This window comes from Lynx rufus, unplaced genomic scaffold (assembly GCF_022079265.1).
Source record: "Lynx rufus isolate CCGP_SWC_20201006 ecotype Redwood Valley unplaced genomic scaffold, mLynRuf1.p SCAF_9, whole genome shotgun sequence".
Taxonomy (NCBI): domain Eukaryota; kingdom Metazoa; phylum Chordata; class Mammalia; order Carnivora; family Felidae; genus Lynx; species Lynx rufus.
The window spans coordinates 58,443,618-58,462,582 of record NW_025814897.1 but is presented as its reverse complement, the minus strand read 5'-3'; the positions used below and the strand labels follow the sequence as shown (position 1 = coordinate 58,462,582).

The following is an 18,965-nucleotide window of genomic DNA, read 5'->3' as shown; positions in this document are numbered from 1 at the left end:
ACAGAGAGAGCATGAGTGGGAGAGGGGCAGAGAGAGAGGGAGACACAGAATCTGAAGCAGGCTCCAGGCTCCGAGCTGTCAGCACAGAGCCGGACATGGGGCTCGAACATACAGACCGTGAGATCATGACCTGAGCCGAAGCCGGATGCCCAACCAACTGAGCCACCCAGGCACCCCTAAATATATTTTAAAAAGAGATTTTTTTGTGTGATAGCAAATGAGATAAGGAGTATGAAAATGTTTTGTAAATGACCAAACACTGGACAAATGGAAGTTACTACTATTTGTGATGAAGGCTGTTATATCAACCTGTTAGGCCACCTTCCCAGAGTGCTAGAAAACTAATAACATTCAGTAGATGGGTATCAAATGCCCATCCTAATATTTAATTCTAACAACCAATACTAAAGAATAGGATTGCATCCTATATATCTATCCTTTAAGACCCAATTCCGACATCAGGAAGCCTCTCCTCACCTTTGGTTAGGTTAGAAGCCCACTGTGCTCCCATGGACTGCTCACACTATATGTTCACTGTCTATTTACTGTCCTCAAGGACAAGGAGCAAGGTGGTCTGGTTCATCTCTGTGACCCACCTAAATCAGTTCAGCCTGGGGCTTCTCACAGCGTAAGCCTTCAGTAAATAGTGGTTGAATTAATGAACAAATCAGGGGCGCCTGGGTGGCTCAGTTGGTTGAGCGTCAGACTTCGGCTCAGGTTGTGATCTCAGGGTTTGTGTTTGAGCCCCGCGTCGGGCTCTGTGCTGCCAGCTCAGAGCCTAGAGCCTGCTTCAGATTCTATGTCTCTCTCTTTCTCTGCCCGCCCCCCCTACTCACACTCTGTCTCTCCTTCAAAAATAAATAAACATTAAAAAAGAATAAATCAATCCATTAGGGGCTGCTAGCTGGCTCAGTCAGTGGAACACGGGACTCTGGATCTTTGGCTTGAGAGTTCAAGGCCAACAATGGGCATAGAGATCACTTAAAAATAAAATATTTTTTTAAAAATCTAAGGAAGTTTATTTTTTAATTAACATGACAAGTATATAGACCATACAATCAACAAGGGAAATAACAATAAAGCTGGGGGAAGAGTTTTTTTAAATGACAATGGAAAGATAAATTAAGGGCAAAGGTAAATCATAAATGAATCTGCACAAACATAACAGCTATGGAAGCTTCCATGCAGCAGCAGGCAATTGGAGGAAAGAGGCTTGACATCCCAGGTTCAAATCCTAACGCAACTAGGAATGCGTGTTCAGTCACTTCCCCTCCTACACCTGATCCTTATGCATAAAATTGCTGACCATATAGAACCCCAGGGCAGATAAAAGAATTAATCAAAGTACCAGATGTTTTGCATGCTCTGAAAAGCTGACAGAAGTGAGGGATGTTACTGATGAAAGTCAGGAGAGAATTTGCTGGGAAGTTTACGTTTAGGAAGATCCTTTACATAAAGCTGCTCAGTTCATAAACTTGAAAAAAAAAAAAGCAGTCTGATTATAGTGGGTTAAATTGTGTCTCCCAGAAAGTCCCAGTTTTAACCCTCGTGCATGTGAATGCGATCTTATTAGAAAGTAGAATCTTGGCTATTAAAAATCTTAGGATGAGATCCATCCTGGATTTAGGTGGGCCCTAAATCCAGTGAGTGGAGGTGTCTTTATTAGGAAAAAGAGAAGAGATTTGAGACACAGAGACAATAAATGGGAAGGCCATGTGAAGATAGAGGCAGAGATGAGTCACGCAGCCCCAAGCTAAGGAACACCAAGGACTATTGGAAGCCACTAGAAGCTGGGAGGGAGGCATAGATGGATTCTCCCGAAACCTCCAGGAAGAACCAAGCCTGCTAACATCTTGATTTCAGACACCTGGCCTCTCAACTCTGCAAGGATACATTTCTGTTGTTTTAAGCCATGAGTTTGTAGTAATTTGTTAAGGCAGTCCTAGGAGACCAATATACCAATTAAGCTGGAAACCCAAGCAATCAACTAATTAGCAAATATTTTAAGACCCCCCCAAAAAAGATTCAGAAGAGTATATTTTGGGAAATGTTTATCAGTTCCACTTAATCTCTAAAAGCAGCTATGGAAAATTTGTGTTAACATCCATTGTCTTCAAATCCATGCCTTTTCTCTTTTTAACTAGTAGTTCTTGACCTGTCTCCTGGGGTGGCCCATACTTTGAATGAGTAGAAAGAACTCTGGTATCATACAAATTGCACAGACTTAGGAGACCAGATCTGGGTTCATATCGCAGCTCAGCCACCTAGAGGCTACCACATTGAGAAAATGATTTGTCCTTATTGAACCTCCATGTCCTCCATTGTAAGATGTGACTAATATTATCCGCTTCGTAGGGTGAAATGAATTAATTCATGTTAAGTACAGTGCCTGACCCAGGAGATACATAACTTTGCCTTGTCCAGAGAGCAATAGAGATCTTCTCTTTTTATTTGGGTGATGTTTGGCTGGTGGAGGAAGGGAAAGGAAGGAGCCACCAATTTTCATTTCAACTAGAAGGTGGGAAAGCATTCCAGAAAAAGAGAAAGAACAAGTGCTTTTATTTCCAGAAGAGCTGAGGTTCCTCTGGGTGGGATCTATGAACCCCCATAGAAGAAGATGGACAGCGTTGGATACTTATGTATTATTCATTCAGCATAAGGTACTGACCCCAGGCACAGTAACTCCTGCATTGGCTGCCTGGGATTTGGGTGGAATTGGGGCCAAGAGAGAGAGGTCACTGGTACTGTAGTTATCAAATTCCATTCTGGACTGAGCTCCTTTGGGAAAGTTTACTGAAGTGGAAACGCTTGAAGTGTACTCTGAAGGATGAGGAGGAACTCATCAGACAGTGAAGGAACCTGTAGAGGGCAGAGGAAGCGTCCCTGAGTTCAGGAAAACTCAGATCAGGGGTTCTCAACCCTTTTCGTGCCATGGACCCTTTAGGTAGGCTGCTAAGGCCTATGAAGCCCCTCTCAAAATAATGATTGTAAGTGCATAACATAAAATACCAGAATTATCAAAGAAACCATTTATACTGAAATACAGTGATCAAATATGAATATATATTCATTCACAAATTAAAGATCTCACAACCTAATAACCACACAGTTTCAAAGTAGTGATGAACACAAAATATGTCAGCATATTTTCAAGATATTTCAAAATATTTCAAGATATTTTGCAACAACTGTAATGTGATAGGGAAACATCTGTGATTTCTGTTGGTGACAAAATTGGAAGGTACTGCTAAGTCTACTTGTGGCTTGTCACCTATATTCAAAATGGAAAGAAAAACCAGATTTCTGTAAAGATTAATGAATATAAAAATGTAGCTCTCCCATCCAAGATCACAGCTCTCTGGACTCTCAGGCCCCAGGTTAAGAATCTCTCTTCCAAGTAGTTGGACTAGAGCATAAAAATTATGTAGGAAGGGACGACAGAGACTGGGGGCTTGTGTCTGTGACAGGAATTTTAATTTAAAAAAAATTTTTTTAATGTTTATTCATTTTTGAGAGACACAGAGTGTGAGCGGGGGAGGGGCAGAGAGAGAGGGAGACAGAATCCAAAGCAGGCTCCAGGCTCTGAGCTGTCAGCACAGAGCCCAATGTGGGGCTCAAACCCACGAATCATGAGACCATGACCTGAGCCAAAGTCAGATGCTTAAGTGACTGAGCCACCCAGGTGTCCCGGGAAAGGAATTTTTTTTAAATATAATTAATTGTCAAGTTAGTTAACATACAGTGTATACAGTGCGCTCTTGGTTTCGGGGGTAGATTCCCATGATTCATCGTTTACATACAACACCCAGTGCTCATCCCAACAAGTGCCCTCCTCAACGCCCATCACCCATTTTCCCCTCTCCCCCACCCCCTTATTAACCCTCAGTTTGTTCCCTGTATTTAAGAGTCTCTTATGGGTTTGCTTCCCTCTCTGTTCGAAACTATTTTTTACCCCTCTCTACCCCCATCGTCTTCTGTTAAGTTTCTCAAGTTCCACATATGAGTGAAAACATATGATATCTGTCTTTCTCTGACTGACTTATTTCACTTAGCATAATACCCTCCAGTTCCATCCACGTTGTTGCAAATGGCAGCATTTCATTCTTTCTCATTGCCAAGTAGTATTCCATTGTATATATAAACCACATCTTCTTTATCCATTCATCAGTTGATGGACATTTGGGTTCTTTCCATGGTTTGGCTATTGTTGAAAGTGCTGCTATAAACACTGGGGTACATGTGCCCCTGCAAATCAGCACTCCTGTATCCTTTGCAGAAATTCCTAGTAGTGCTATTGCTAGGTCATAGGGTAGTTCTATTTTTAATTTTTTGAGGAAACTTCACACTGTTTTCCAGAGCAGCTGCACCAGTTTGCAAGAGTGTTCCTGTTTCTCCACATCCTCGCCAACATCTGTTGTTTCCTGAGTTGTTCATTTTAGCCACTCTGACCAGTGTGAGGTGGTATCTCAATGTGGTTTTGATTTGTATTTCCCTGATGATGAGTGATGTTGAGCATCTTTCTATGTGTCTGTTGGCCATGTGATAGGAATTTTTAATGGAGTGTGGGGTAGTGCCATGCAGTTGGCAGAGACTAAGGAGCCAGCCAGAATTGAACTCCAATCCTCCTTCCTATCTCCATCCTCACAAGCTGTGTGACCTTTGGGCAAGTCACTTCATCTTTCTGCAAAATGTGGATATTCACACATACCTCCCAGGGCTGTTATGAGTGTCTAATGTAAATTTCTCTTCAACCCTACAACTCTGTAAAGAGACAAGGATTTTGCATTTTGTTTTGTTGTATTTGTTTACAACTGTATTGTTTTGGCTCTTTATGAAGGAGGAAAGCTTTAGAAAGGTTGGCAGGAGGCACTTGAGGATGGCAGGAATGAATAGAGCAAAGCGGACAAGATCAGGCAGATGAGAAGTTGTCTCTGGATGGACTGATCTTAGGTCTCAGAGAATACACTTGAGGTAAGCAAAACAGTGCAGAGAGAACAAGACTGAGGCAGGAAATCCCCCAGAGGGAAAAGCCTAGAAGTCAGAGCCTCTGTCCAAATACCTATGGCCTGCCATGTTGCTGTTCTGCAAGAGATGGAAAAGTTCTGAGAATAGAATAACCACCTGCGTACCCACTAGTTGGCTCTCATTGTAGTCTTAAGGGGGGGGGGGGGGAGCTGTTCCTTTTTTCTCCAATTTTAGGAAGTCTTTATCTATTGTGAACAATCACCTTTTGACAGTCAAAACTGATTTCAAAGAGGATAAATTTGCACAAATTTATCAAAGGATGCACCAAACCCATCCTTTCCAACTCTCACATTTTCTTGTAGGCTTTTTGTTTTCTCCTAAACTTCTCTTGAAACATTCTAATCCTAACCTGGATGAATTAAGGGGAAGAGAAATGTGTCTGCATCTCACCCAAGAGAGCCTGGGAGGCTGTTTTCTGCAAAGGCTATTCAGGAGCCAATGCCTTTGAGGGTAGTGAGAGGAGATTACCAGAAGTAGGAAGGTCTGGGGCTTGGACATATGTGTGGCCTGCTGTCTGGAGGGACAGCGCATGGTAGATAGAAGGACATTGGTATCCATTAACCAAAATATTTTTCTCTACAAAAGACCAGATCCTTTGCAGGGGAAGGAGCCCATATAATGTAAGCTCTGAATTGGATTTAATTTGATTTAAATTGAATAAAGTAATATGTCATTTCTTACTTCCCTAACTTTGTGGAGTAAGATTCATACCCGCTATATAATCAACAGAAAAAAATAAAACTGACAACATCTAAATTGCACACAGTGAAATTACTCATTGACTAAAATGGATGGAAAAATCAAGGAAGCCTTCTTGACAAAATGTAGATCTGGAAAATTCATGCCAGGAAAAGTGAACTCCATAGAAAATAGAAATAATGACCACAAAAGATAACTTACAATGGCAGAAGCTATAATTATTAAACTGTGATATGGATTTTTTAAATTGACTGGTAACACAAATCATCATTATGAAATTTATACCGAAAATTATTTTTCAGATGAAGATAATTATAGTTCAATTTAAGCAAAAATGAGTAAGTTGCAAATAGATTTAATGACTGTGTAGAAAAATCAAAGGTATTGAACTGACTTAATGGGATTTGTTCTGGGAAATATTTTCTCAGTGAAAAGTAATCAATATGATATAATTCCATCAAAAATTTGTATTCATAACTACAAGACAAAAACATCCTCAGGGTCAGGTAGACTCAGCCGGTAGAGCATGCAACCTATGATCTCAAGGTTGTGAGTTTGAGCCCCACGTTGGGTGTAGAGATTACTTAAAAATAAAAATCTTTAAGGGCGCATGGGTTGCTCAGTCGGTTAAGCGTCCGACTCTTGAATTTGGCTCAGGTCATGGTCTTACAGTTTTGTGGGTTCTGCGCTGACGGTGCAGAGCCTGCTTGGGATTCTCTCTCTCTCCCCTTCTCTCTGCCCCTCCCCTGCTCATGTGCTATCTCTGTCTCTCTCAATATAAACAAATAAACTTTAAAAAATAAAAATTAAAATCTTAAAAAAAATTTTTAATCTTTAGGGTCAAAGTGGGGGCCAAATATCTTGACTCTCTACTAAAGCTCCTAGAGAGAGAAAAGAAATGAAGACGGTGGCCAAACCTTTGCTGATCTACACTTTATCAAGAAGATTTCCCTGATCCTTTTATCAATTTTTCATCAATAAAAAGTTTCAGGGATGCCTGGGTGGCTCAATGGGTTAAGCAACCCGCTCTTGATTTCGGCTCAGGTCATGATCTCATGCTACATGAGATCAAGCCCCACATTGGGCTCTGTGCTGACAGTGCAGAGCCTGCTTGGGATTCTCTCTCTCCTTCTCTCTCTGTCCCTTTCCTGCTTGCACTCTCTCTGTCTCTCTCTCTCTCTCTCAAAATAAATCAGTAAATATTAAAAAAAATTTTCACTGTGTGTAATTTCACTGTTGTTTTATTTTTTCTGTTGATTATGTAGTCATCAGTGCCCTACAAGATAGGCCCCTGCCTTGGGGCCCTACTACTTAACATTCTCTTTGTCCATTCATTTCTCCATCTGTCCACTTAATAGTTACCCACCAAACAAACACCTACTCTGTGCCAGGCCCCGGCAAAGGAATCAGGCCAGGCCCCTGCCCTCAAATAATTATAATTTTAATTATTTTTTTCTAATTCTACACTCTGTCTTGTTACTTCATAGGAGAGGACCTCCAGTACAATGTTGACTAGAAGGGATGATACTGGGCACCCTTTCCTTATTCCCATTTCAGGAGGAAAGCTTTTTCTATTTTATCAGCAAGTATGATGTTAGATGTAGGTTTTTTGTGCATGCCCCTTATCAGATGAAGGAAGTTCCCTTCTATTCTTAGTTTCAAAGGATTTTATTATAAATGATTGGTGGCTTTTATCAAATTAATTTTCCACATCTCTTGAAATGATCCTATGATTTTCTTAACTTTATTCTGTTAAATTGGTGCATTATATTAATTTTCAAATGTCAGATCAACTTTGTATCCCTGGAATTAACACAATTTGGTTGTGTAGTATTATCCTACTTATTGATCTTTGGGTTTGGCTTGCTGATAATTTGCTTAGAATTTTCACATCTTTGTTTACCCTATAATTTTCCTTCCTGATAATGTCCTCGCTAGGTTTTTGTACCTAGGTAATGCTCATCCCATAAAATAAGTTGAGAAGTACTTCTATTTTTTCTGTCCTCTGGAAGAATCTGGACTTGGAGTTTTCTTTGTGGGAAGATTTTTTTTTAATAAAAAATTCAATTTCTTTAATAGAAAAAATTTTAATAGAAACTACTCAGTTTTCCTGTCTCCTCTTGTGTCAGTTTTAGTAGGCTGTGTTTTTCTAGTTATCTGTTCATGTCATCTGAATTTCAAGTGTGTTGGGATATAGTTACTCACCATTTCCTCTCACAATCTTTTTGATTCATGTAGGATCTGTAGGGATGGCACTCTTTTCATTTCTAAATTGAGAATTTTGTCTTCTCTTTTTATCCTTCACCTATCTGGCCAAAACTTCATCAACTTTACTAGTCTTATCAGAGAATTAACTTTTGGTTCTTTGAATCCTCCCTTCATATCTTTGTTTTCTATTTTATTAACTTCTTCTGTCAACTTTATTATTTTCTTCTTTCTACTTCATTTGGATTTAATTTCTGGGTGTTTTTCCTGACTAGTTGAAATAGATATTTAGATAATTTATTTTCAGCCATTGTTTTCTTTTCAATATATTCATTTGAAGCCACAAATTTCCCTCTAAACATGGCTTTAGCTACATTCCACATGTTTTGACATATTATATTTTCATTATCATTTGAATCAAATACTTTGTAATTTCTATTGTGATTTCTTTTTTGACCTTTGCATTATTTGGGGATTTTCTAGTTTTCTTTGTGTTTTTGATTACTAGCATAATCCAACTGTGGTCATTGAACATACTCTATATGATCTTAACTCTTAGAAATTCAGTTAGACTTACATTATGGCTCAGCATATCAATAAATATTCGTGTGCACTTGAAAAGAATATGTATTCTATTGTTATTGGATCCAGTGTTCTATTATGTCAATTACATCAAAATTCTGAAGCATGTCATTCAAATTTCATTTGTCTTTATTGATATTTTTATTTGCATATTCTATCAGTTACTGAGAGAGTTGTATTAAAATATCCCAGCATAATAATGGATTTGTCTATTTGTCCTTGAGAAATAGGCCCTTCCCTAGAGGTTATCACAGTCAGATATGAGGGCTGACACAAGTAAGTAATAATTGTGAGTATATGTTTAAACATTCTAGCAAAGAGAAACCCAGGGAACACCCAATGTTTTGGTCATATAGAACTCATGGAAGTTCCCTAAATATGGATTTTGTTTTTCCCTACAAGACCTTTGTCTAAACCATGTGTCACAAACTCAAATGCCTATATTTGAAAGGAACAGGGACAATATAAAATGAAAAGAAAACTTTAGATTTATAAACTTGTATAATAGTTGAGGAAATGGGCTGAAAAAATTACTGAGCTGCAAACATGGTCAATCTTTCATGAGAAAAGAAGGATGACTCCGAGGGCAGAACCAAGACCCACAAGGAAGTATTCCCAAGTTTGGTCTGAATCATGGAAGTGCTTGATTTCAGAAGCAATGTGTGCCCTGCTTGATTTCAGAATCGCTATGGACCAGTGACTGCTGTGTACCTGTTTCCTCTCTATTTGAGCAGGAAGGTCGATAGCAGTTACCTTGGTCCTGCTTGGGATGTTGGGCAGGTAGAGAGAAGACAACTTGTCTCTCATTTGCAGGTGTTTGGATAAAGCAGAACTGTACTTGATGAGACTACTTGAGGAACTACTCCCAAGGAGACTTGTTTTCATCTGAATTTGACTAAAATGACAAAATTCAGGATTTCAAGTTGATATTGTGATGGGATGAGACTTTCAGGGCCTTACAGGAAGGTGAGAGTATTTTGCATGTAGGAGAGACACAAGTCATTGGGGTTAAGAAGGCAGATTATGTTATCCAGCCTCGAAGATGGCCTCCATAATTCTTACCTGTGATAGAGGGTAACTTCTAAGATGAGGTCATAAAAAGCATTGTGGCTTCTGCCTCACTCTGTCTTGGATCTTAGAAGGTGGCTGCCATGTCATGAGAACAGATCCACATTCTGAGGAACTGAGACCTCCTGCCAATAACCAAGCTTCCCATAGAGCCTTCAGATGACTGCAGCCCTGGCTGATGTCTTGACAGCAACTTCATGAGAACCTAGAGCCAGAACTAGTTAGTTAAGCCATTTCCAATCCTTGACACAGAAAATATGTGAGACAATACACATCTATAGTTTCAGGCCACTACATTTGGGTGTAATTTCTTACGCAGAAATAGATAATTTATACTCCCACTTGGACGGCTCACACTTGAACTTTAAAGAACTACATCTATTTACAGCATAGAGGATGATTGTTATGGCAATTGAACTTACATCATCACTAATACACTAATACATCATCACTGATACAAAGCTGTCCCTCTGAACGAACCATTTCTTGAGCCTCATCGCACACCCCATCCTTCACCTGCTATCTCCCACTCATCCTCCAGGATTTATCTCAACTATTTCCATCTCTAAGAAGCCTCCTATTCCCAGGGACAGAGAGACCCTATGTTTTCCTCTGCAGCAGCACTGGTCACTCTAAGCAGAAACTGGCTAGGTTCAGGTCTGCCTTGTGTAGCAGATGTCAAGCAACTTGAAGGCAGGACCCTAGGCACGGGACCAGGCACGGGACAACTAGGGAGAGTCAGTGAGTGCTTACTAAATGATTTAATGAGTTTGGAAGCAGTTTCTCACCCCTGGGGGCCTTGGTGAATTTTTAGGGCCTCTGTGAAATGGAATTCCTGTACTCTTGAGGTCTTCAGGTACCTTAAGGGAAGACTCAGTGGACCCCTGGGGAACTCCTTTGTACTCCTTTGTTAGGCCCACAACCAACTCAAAAGACACACCTCTTAAGGAGATTTTCAGGAAAGGCTCAGGGATTCATGGTTGTAAGGAACAAAACCATGACAAAAATTTCTGGCTGATTTAAGAGAAGGAATTTATTAAAGGAATATGGGACTAGGGGTGCCAAGGTAGCTCAATTGGTTGAGCACCCGACTCTTGATCTAGGCTGAGGTCATGATCTCATGTTCATATGGGTTCAAGCCCCACACGAGGCTCTGTGCTGACAGTGTGGAGCCTTCTTGGGATTCTCTCTCTCCCTCTCTCTCTCTGCCCCTTGCCTGATCTGTCTCTCTCTCTCAAATAAACTTAAAGAAAAGAATATGGGAATAAGCACATAAAAAGATGCTCAACATCTTTAGTTGTTAGGGAAATGCAAATCAAAACCACAATGAAATCCTTCAAATTCACTGGAATGACTAACAATTTAAAAGACGGATAATAACAAGTGTTGGCAAAGAGGTGGAGAAATTGGAAACTCCATACATTGTTGGTAGGAATGTAAAATGGTGTAGCTTCTGTGGAAAACAGACTGGCAGGTCCTCATAGTTAAACATGGAGTTATCATATGACCCAGCAATTCCACTCCTAGGTATATATCCAAGAGAAATTAAAACATATGTCCATACAAGAATGTGTACAAGAATGTTCACAGCAGCACTATTCATAATAGTCAAAGAACAGAAACAACCCAAATGTCCATCAATTAATGAGTGAGTAGACAAAATACAGTATATCTATATAATGGAATGTTATTTCACATAAAAAGTAATGGAGTACTAATACAACATGCCACAACATGGATGAACCTTGAAAACACTATGCTACATGAAAGAAACTAGTCACAAAAGACTACATATCGTATAATTATATTTATATGAAATGCCCAGAGTAGGTAAATCCATAAGTACACATAGTAGCTTAGTGGTTTCCTAGGGATTAGAGGGTGCTGTGGGTTGAATTATGTCCCCCCAAAAGATATGTTAAGGTCCTAGCCCCTGGTACCTATGGACATGACCTTATTTGGAAATAGGGTCTTTGAAAACATAATTAAGATGTAAACTAAGAGGGGCACCTGGGTGGCTCAGTTGGTTGAGCCTCCGACTTCGGCTCATGTCATGATCTCATAGCTCGTGAGTTCGAGCCCCGCGTCGGACTCTGTGCTGACAGCTCAGAGCCTGGAGCCTGCCTCGGATTCTGTGTCTCCCTCTCTCTCTGCCCCTAACCCACTCACATTCTGCCTCTGTCTCTCTCAAAAATAAATAAACATTAAAAAAAAGATGTAAACTGAGATAAGGACTATCAAGTAGGGTATGTTCTTTTTTTTTATGTTTATTTATGTTTGAGAGAGAGTGGGTATGCACACGTGAGTGTGGTAGGGGCAGAGAGGTGGGGACAGAGGATTTGAAGCAGGCTCTGCACTGACAGCAGAGAGCCCAATGTGGGGCTCGAACTCACAAACCATGAGATTATGACCTGAGCTGAAGTCAGATGCTTACCAAATGAGCCATCCAGGCCCCCCAGGGTATGTTCTTAATCTAATATAAGTGATGCCTTTATAAGAAGAGAACAGACACACAGAAAGACGCACAGAGAGATGAATGCCACGTGAAAACATAAGACACAGAGGAGAATGTCACTTGGTAACAGAGACAGCAATTGCAGTGATGTACCTGCAAGCCAAGGAGCACCGGGGATTGCTGGCAACAGCAGAAGCTAACCGAAAGGCTGGAACAGATTCTCCCCTAGAGCCTGCAGAGAGAGTCCGGTCCTACCAGTACCTTGATTTTGGACTAGACTCCAGAACTATGAGAGAATACATTTCTGTTGCTTGAGGCCACCCAGATACTTTGTGTTATGGCAGCCTTAGCAAAGTAGTACAGGTGACTAGGGAGAAATGGGGAGTGATTCCAAGGTGTATGGCCTTTTTTGGGGGGGGGTGATGAAATGAAATGTTCTAAAATTCATTGTGGTGGGACACCTGGGTGGCTCAGTCGGTTAAGCATCCAGCTTTGGCTCAGGTCATTATCTCATGGTTCATGAGTACGAGCCCTGTGTCAGTCTCTACTCTGACAGTGTAGAGCCTGCTTGAGATTCTCTCTCTCCCTCCCTCTCTCTCTGTCCCTCCCTTACTCACTCCATCTTTCTCCAAATAAATAAATAAACTTTAGGGGCGCCTGGGTGGCGCAGTCGGTTAAGCGTCCGACTTCAGCCAGGTCACGATCTCGCGGTCCGTGAGTTCGAGCCCCGCGTCGGGCTCTGGGCTGATGGCTCAGAGCCTGGAGCCTGTTTCCGATTCTGTGTCTCCCTCTCTCTCTGCCCCTCCCCTGTTCATGCTCTGTCTCTCTCTGTCTCAAAAATAAATAAAAAAACGTTGAAAAAAAAATTTAAAATAAAAATAAATAAATAAACTTTAAAAAAACAAAATAAAATTGATTGTGGTGATGGTTGCACAATTCTGTGAATATACTCAAATCACTGAACTGTTTATTGAGATATATCTGTTACATATATGTATACATGTGTATACACACACACACACATATATGTGTGTGTGTGTGTGTGTGTATATACATATATATATATATATATATATATATTTTTTTTTTTTTTTTCCTTCAGTGCTAGGGCGCCTGGGTGGCTCGGTCAGTTGGGCATCTGACTTCGGCTCAGGTCATGATCTCGTGGCTTGTGAGTTCGGGCCCTGCGAGGGCCTCTGTGCTGACAGCTCAGAGCCTGGAGCCTGCTTTGGATTCTGTCTTCATCTCCCTTGCCCCTCCCCCACTTGCACATTTTCTCTCTCTCTCTCTCTCTCTCTAATATAAATAAGCGTTAAAAAAAAAATTTAAGTGGTATTGGGGAGCTCACAGAATCAACAAGAGTCAAACGGAACCAGGTATAGAGCCAAAAATATCACCTCAAATCATATGAAACTGGTCTGGGGAGAACCCCACAGTTGCTTTCTGAAGGATCAGCCACTACAGACTTAAAAACTATTATTAAATGAAGCAGGTCCTCTTTTTTTATATCAAGGAGATGTATAATTTACATATAACAAATTGCATTCATTTGAAGTGTATAGTTTGATGAGTTCTGACTAATGTATATATCCCATGTGACCACTATCACAGTCAAGATACAAGATATTTTCATCACCCCCAAAAGTTTCTCTGTGCCCCTTTACAGAGAGTTAGTTCCCTGTAGAGGGAATCTCCACCTCCAGCCCAAGGCAAGTACTGATCTGTATCCTGTCCACTTCCTGAGCCTGCTTCTCCAACCTTCCTGTCAATTCTGTAGACCACCCAACACCCTTCTGATAAATTCCTTTTCATTAAGTGAGCCAGAACTGGTGTCTGTGTTCACAACCAAACATCCTGGCTGATAAAACAAGGAGAAAACAAAGTAAGGAGAAGGGAGGAAAAAAGTAACTCAGACAAAATCTATCCACTCAGGTATATAAAGTGCAAAACCAGAGGAAAACTCATATATTCCTCAGGGATACATCCCCTTTTGGGTAAACCCATAAAGAAAACCAAAGGCATGACTGTGCAGTCTGGGTTATGGGTTAGCAAGTGTTCTCGATACCTCCTGCTGCTGTGAAGAGAGTGGACTCCCCTGTCCCACTGAGGTTGAGCTTGGCCATATGACTTACTTGGGCCAGCCGAATATTAGTAAACACGAGATGAGCAGTGCCTTAAACGTGCTTGTGCTGCTGTTTGCCGTGGCTCTCCCACTTCAGTGAGCTGCCAGGAGGAGAATAGGCACCAGGTAGACTCTGATCCTAGTACGGTGGGAGACACGTGGGGCAGACCTGGGTCCAGTTCTGCAGTCTGGAGCCCCACCCAGACAACCCACGGCCTGAAGTAGAGCCACCCCACCAAGCCCAACCTAGATTAGTGCAACCTGCAGACCATGAGAGTGAGGCAAAGGCTTGTTGAGCTGTGAGGCAATACGTGGCATTTTTGTGGCAACAACTGATGAACACAGTGAGCAACAGCCATTTCGGGAAGGGAAAGGAAGGGATGTGATCAGGGCTTCAAAGTATTCAGGCTGAGTGGTGGGCTTACAAGTGTCCCTCACATCGTTATTTAAACTATACACATCTATTATACATACTCTGTTATTCACAATTTTTTTTTTCACAGCTTAAAAAAAAAAGTGAGGGAGGAGGGTGGGGCCAAGGCCTACAGCAAGCGTTTCTGGGCTGAATGGAAGGTGGCTTGGGAGTGGGTGGGCAGATATGAAGGGCTGGTGCAAGAGGAGGATGGTGGGGACTGCACGGAGCTGAGGGCAGAGATAGGCAAGAGTGGTGAAAAGACAGTGCTTGGATCCAGATGGTAGAATATTAGATTTTACTTCCTATTTCATCCTTCTCTGGATTTCCCAAATTTTCTACCATGGACATATGTGACTTTTGTAATCAGAGAAAAGAACAAAAACGTAATGGGAGACGCAGGGGGTCACTTCCCAGCAGGCATTCTCTCCTTCCCTGTTGATAGCATGAATCATGGTCCAAGTCAGCCATGGTCACATTTCCCTGTTCCCTGTGACTGGGTTAGTGGAGCCTGGGTGCCCCAGTTCTGACCAGTGAAATGAAAGGGGATGTCCCCTGGTGGGAGGTGGGGGCAGAGTTTTGAGAAAGCTTTCTCTCTGTGATAAAAAAGAGGATAGACAAGGAGGGAAGATTTTGGATGTTGTTGCATAATGGCGTGATATTTGGATCTGTAGCAGCCATCTTGCAACCTTGAGGGGAGATGTTGCCAAGGTGGGTGGCTGAGGGGAGAGATGGCAAGGTCCTGTGGGACAGGTTACGCACTGAGTCAATCCAGGGACTTTTCTGCTGACTTCTTGTTAAATGAGATTATGAAAATTCTACAGCTTAAGTTGCTTTTGGCTTAAAGTTTTGTTTTGTTTTGTTTTGTTTTTAGTAATCTCTACACACAACATGGGGCTCAAACCCATGACCTGGAGATCGAGAGTCACATGCTCTTCCGACTGAGCCAGCCAGGTACCCCTTAAGTCACTTTTGGTGAGGAAGCCTCAATTACAATGACAACATCCTAATTGACACAGAATGTTTTTTCAAGTGTAAGGTGAGATACATCTGAAGGCCTTAGAGATTCATTCATCTCCCTAGACAGCTAGCCTCATGATCTCAGCTACAGGATTTTAGGGGCTCCCCGTTTCTTTCTTTCTTTCTTTCTTTCTTTCTTTCTTTCTTTCTTTCTTTCTTTCAGGATTTTATTTAAGTAATCTCTACACCCAACATGGGGCTGGAACTCACAACCCTGAGATCAAGAGTCACATGCTCTACCAACCGAGCCAGCCAGGTGCCCCATAGGAGTTCCCCTTTTCTAACTAGGCTACTTCCTTGACAGAGGTACTTCCAATGTGACATAGTCACATAGCTGTTCTCTCCCCATACCCATTCTTTTTAAAAGTTCCTGGGCACCTGGGTGGCTCAGTCGGTTAAGCAGAGGACTTTGGCTCAAGTCATGACCTCATGATGAGTGTGAGCCCTGCCATCGGGCTCACTGGTGTCAGTATAGAGCCTGATTAGGATCCTCTGTCTCCTCTCTCTCAATCCCTTTCCTGCTCGTGCTCTCTCTTTTTCTGTCTCTCAAAAATAAACATTAGCCTGCCTGATCGTGTGTGTTCTGGCCACTCTGTGCCCTTCTGCATTTGGCATTGCCACAGCTGCCCTCATTCACTCCCCACCCTGCCACCCGCAGCCATGGCACCAGGCCAGCTCGCCTAGTTTAGTGTCTCTGACAAAACGGGCCTCGTGGAATTTGCCAGAAACCTAACTTCTGTTGGTGTGAATCTGATCGCTTCTGGAGGGACTGCAAAAGCTCTCAGGGATGCTGGTCTGGCAGTCAGAGATGTCTCTGAGCTGACGGGATTTCCTGAAATGTTAGGGGGCCGTGTGAAAACCTTGCATCCTGCAGTCCATGCCAGTATCTTGGCTCATAATATCCCAGAAGATAATGCTGACATGGCCAGACTTGACTTCAATCTTATCAGGGTTGTCGTCTGTAATCTGTATCCCTTTGTGAAGACAGTGGCTTCTCCAGATGTAACTGTTGAGCAGATTGATATTGGTGGAGTAACCCTCCTGAGAGCAGCAGCCAAAAACCACGCTCGAGTGACAGTAGTATGTGAACCCGAGGACTATGTGGCCACGTCCGCAGAGATGCAGAACTCCGACAGTTAAGACACCTGCTTGGAGACTAGACGCCATTGAGCCTTGAAGGCTTTCACTCGTACGGCACAATATGAGGAAGCAATTTCAGATTACTTCAGGACACAGTATAGTAAAGGAATATCTCAGATACCCTTGAGGTATGGAATGAATGCTCACCAAACTCCTTCTCATCAAAAGCGCTGAAGCCCAATCTTCCCATCACAATTCTAAATGGAGCCCCTGGATTTATAAACTTGTATATAGTGAAGGAACTCAAAGAAGCCTTAGACATTCCTGCTGCTGCCTCTTTCAAACATGTCAGCCCATCAGGTACTGCTGTTGGAAATTCCACCAAGTGAAGATGAGGCCAAAGTCTGCATGATCTACGATCTGTATAAAACCCTTACACTCTGGGGCGCCTGGGTGGCTCAGTTGGTTAAGCATCCGACTTCAGCTCAGGTCATGATCTCACAGTTTGTGCGTTCAAGCCCCGTGTTGGGCTCTGTGCTGACAGTGCAGAGCCTGCATGGGATTCTCTCTCTCACTGTCTCTCTCTCTCTCAAAAATATTTAAAAAAACAACAACAACCCTTACGCTCATATCAACTGCATATGCAAGAGCAAGAGGGGCTGACGGGATGTCTTCATTTGGTGACTTTGTTGCATTATCTGATATTTGTGATGTCCCTACTGCCAAAATTATCTCCGGAGAGGTATCGGATGGTATTGTTGCCCTAGGATATGAAGATGAAGCTCTGAAAATACTTTCCAAAAAGAAAAGTGGGAACTACTGTGTTCTTCAGCTGGACCAGTCTCACAGTCCAGATGAAAACGAAGTTCCAACTCTCTTGGGTCTTCGTTTAAGTCAGAAGAGAAATAATGGCGTCATCGACAGGTCATTGTTTAGCAATGTTGTGATCGAGAATAAAGATTTGCCAGCGTCTGCGCTCAGAGACTTCATTGTAGCCACCAATGCTGTGAAGTACACGCAGTCTGACTCCGTGTGCTATGCCAGGAATGGTCAGGTTATCGGTATTGGAGCAGGACAGCAGTCCCGAATACACTGCACGACCTTGCAGTGGATAAGGCAAACTATTGGTGGCTTAGACATTATCCACAAGTGTTTTCAATGAAGTTTAAAACTGGAGTGAAGAGAGCAGAAATCTCCAATGTCATTGATCAGTGTGTTACCAGAACCATAGGCAAGGATGAAGATTTGGTAAAGTGGAAGGTACTGTTTGAGGAAGTCCCTGAACTACTACTAACTGAAGCAGAGAAGAAGGAATGGGTTGAGAAACCTAATGAAGTTTCTATCAGCTCCGATGCTTTCTTTCCTTTCAGGGGTAACGTAGACAGAGCTAACAGGAGTGCTGTGGCATAGCCACTCCTTCCGGCTCCACTGCTGACAAAGTTGTGATTGAGGCTTGTGATGAACTGGGAATCATTCTTGCACATACGAATCTTCGGCTCTTTCATCATTGATTTCATTGCACAGCATTTTATGGTTTGTTCCATAAATCGCATGTGACATTTTGACAAACACATTTTTAAAAAATTAAAATATTAAGTCTTAGTCAAAACAAATAAATAAACATTTTAAAAAATCCCTTCTTTTTTAATCACTCATGCCAGCCAAGTGTGTTCCTCCTCCATCTCAACATTACTGGAACAGGGCCCTTTCTACTGCGACTCTGGCGACAGAGCAGTGAGAAGTGCGTTCCAGGGGCTGCTTGTCCCCTACTCTCTGCCTGTATGGTTCCCCTTTTCATGTCCTATTTAATATCTGCACTGCTGAGTAGGGCTAGTGGTAAGTGTCCCATAACCTTTTTGCATGACAAAATATCACACAAGGAGGAAACGGAAAGATAGCGACAGTGAAGCAGACATAACCTAAAATTGACCGATGTCACTATTTACAGATTGCAACCGGTTCTGTCCTCTGGACCAGCCTGCTCCTCAACTTGCATGTTGATTAAGCGCCAGGTGTGAGAGGTGAGAGTCAAGGTCTTTAGAGCAGTGGCCAGGTCTACTTATGGAGACCTCCCCAGTGGGCCCACTCCTCATGGCCCTTCCTTTACCAGGTCTTCTTTCAAGAAATCACCAGTTCCTTCCATCTCCCCAAAGAGTGAACCTTTTTTTTTTTTAATTTTATTTATTTTGAGAGAGAGAGGGTACATACAAGTGGGGGAGGGGCAGAGAGAGGAAGAGAGGATCCCAAGCAGGCTCGGGGCCAGGAGCCAGAGCCAGATGTGGGGCTCCATCCCATCA

At 42.2% G+C, this 18,965-nt stretch overlaps 1 pseudogene; it reads left to right on the top strand.

Annotated features, from left to right (window-relative positions):
* Positions 1 to 16,248: 16,248 nt before the first annotated feature.
* LOC124505777 (bifunctional purine biosynthesis protein ATIC-like) lies at positions 16,249 to 18,179 on the top strand (annotated as a pseudogene).
* Positions 18,180 to 18,965: the final 786 nt, after the last annotated feature.